This window comes from Harpegnathos saltator, unplaced genomic scaffold, assembly GCF_003227715.2.
Source record: "Harpegnathos saltator strain DR-91 unplaced genomic scaffold, Hsal_v8.6 scaffold657, whole genome shotgun sequence".
NCBI classification, from domain to species: Eukaryota; Metazoa; Arthropoda; class Insecta; order Hymenoptera; family Formicidae; genus Harpegnathos; species Harpegnathos saltator.
In genome coordinates, this window is record NW_020230490.1 from 72,501 (window position 1) to 75,000 (window position 2,500).

The window sequence follows — 2,500 nt, forward strand, 5'->3', positions numbered from 1 at the left end:
ATTTCTTTCTCTCTCTGGCCCGAGGTTGAAAAATAATTTCTACTCCTCTCTCTCTCTCTCTCTCTCTCTCTCTCTCTCTCTCTCTCTCTCTCACTCTAACGAGGATGATCACGCGGTTTTATTAGCGAATGCGTTTCCAGGGAGCGGAAAGTAGCTTGGAAAATGTTTTCTCGATTGGAAAGGTCGTGTCAACTGCACACCGCGTGACACTCTCGATGTGTTGAATGCCGCCGGGGTCACCATCGCTGAGCGGTCACCGAGACGCTGACTTGACACATTAATGCGCGCGTCAGATGCTATTTTTCGCCGAGAGTTACGCGAGAGAACTAGCAACTTTCAGAATCCGCGAATTCGAACTGTCGAGCGCGAGAGTTTGGCGAATCTGCATAATTAGTGAGACATCTCTCTCTCTCTCTCTCTCTCTCTCTCTCTCTCTCTGTCTTTCTCTTGCTTTCTCTCTATTTTTGCGAACGCGGTGCTGCGCGCCGGTGCTTCGATCCGTTCGATCAACGAGCAACAAAAGTGCAACTCGATTAACGTGCTCGAAAATGCAATCGGATAGCTACGAGTGCCGCCGAATATATCCACTCGGGATCGTTAACGCGCGCGTTATACATATCGCGTAAAATTCGCGAACTTTCGATCTCGCCCAAGTGGAGTACGCGCTACCGGGAATCTATGGAGAGACTCAATCGAGATAAAAGCCGCGATAAACCGCGCGCGACCTCGTGATATTTCTGCTGAAAAAATATATCGCGCTTCGTGCTTCAGCGGCCGATGACGGTCAGATTTGATTGTGCGTCCGCTAAGATAAAGAATTAATCAGTTGACACCGGACGGCAATTCACAGCGAGTTCCTTGCGACTCCGGCGAGCCACCGCTCTCGTTTGTGAATTATTTCTTCGCTTGTGAGTTATTTCATTAATTTGCAAACTCGAACTTTTCGTACGCTCGCCTAATTCATGTAGCCGAATATATCGTATTTTCTGTTGAATCAGTGCTTGCTCGCTCGCTCGCTCGCTCTCTCTCTCTCTCTCTCTCTCTCTCTCTGGGGCTCAGTTTTGCACAGATACGTCGCAGGTTATGCGGCGCAGGAAGACGCTCAACATACGCAGGCGGGAAATCCGTCATTCTAAGCGGGACGTTCGGAGATACGCTGCCGTATTGTAATTAATCGATGCGCTTACTCAGACTCGCTCGTAGAATGTAAGGGTTGTTTCTGTGTGTATGTGTGCGAGTGCGGGTGTAGGTGGGTAGGCGCGCCTGTGAGACCGTAATACCCGGAAAAGCTAATTCACCGTTTATGTGACAAATTGCGTTGAAAATATCCCCGCGTTTTCCACGTCGGCAGCGCTCAACAGATTTTTCGATGCAGCGCCGGGGCGCACAAAGCGTCCCGCGTATCGACGTAGCGAAGATATAACGCGGCTCGTTAACTCCGCCAAATGTTTAACACCGGCCTCGAGTGTTCTCGTCATTGTTCCCGAAATAATTCGCGACGACTTGCGGATACACCCAGCGCGTGACGAATCGCAGCACGCGCGCGTTCGAACATCGATTTCTCGTCGTTTGGCATTTAAACTAACAAATAAACCTCGGGAAACGTCAGACGCCGATTTGTTCCCAATTTTTTATAGTTATTTTTTATGTCAAAATATGAAGAAATCTGTTATCATTTTGAGCTTAAATTAATTATTTCAGTTTTTTCGTAATTTTTCAAGTTTGGCACAAGTACACTATTTTATACATATTTAAAACAATATTTCTTAAAAATATATATATTTGATTTATTGAAACTTGCACACACACATACACATGTCGCCAATTCAGAACCATTCAGAATCAGAACCATTTTGTAAAATTCAAAATGGCGGATCTAATATTTTCTAATATGGCTGACGTTTGACATTGTTGCAAAAAGTGTTCAGTTTCACGCTACATTCGACGTTGAGAGTAACGACAGTTTACTCTTTCGCAAATTTTTTTTCTTCTTATTTTTTTCCTCATTTCTTGTTCATGTTTTATCAAATATTGACGTTAAAATGAGCTTGTTTGCTGAACAGTGAGCCGAAAGATTACCCAACGTCGAATGTAGCTTAAAACTGAACACTTTTTCAACAATGACGTCAGCTATATTAGATCCGCCGTTTTGAATTTTACAAAATGATTCTGATTCATAATCGGCGACATGTGTGTGTGTGTGCAAGTTTCAATAAATCAGACGTATATATTTTTAAGAAATATTGTTTTAAATATGTATAAAAACTTGAGAAATTTCGAAAAAATTGAAAAAAAATTAATTTAAGCTAAAAGTGATAACAAATTTCTTCATATTTTGACATAAAAAGTAACTAAAAGATTGGAAACAAATCGGCGTCTGATGTTTCCCGAGGTTTAGGTTTCGTAAGGGAAAGGCACGCGCGATTCACTCGACGACGAAAGTATAATTCCCGGCAAACTATAAACGGCCGCTATATGATCGGTCGTTGTGCGTTTTAAA

General features: G+C 43.2%; 1 long non-coding RNA gene across 1 annotated transcript in view; it reads left to right on the plus strand.

Moving 5' to 3' along the window:
* LOC109503804 (uncharacterized) overlaps positions 1-2,500 on the plus strand; it is an 11,036-nt gene that overhangs the window by 6,437 nt on the left and 2,099 nt on the right. The window lies entirely within an intron of this gene.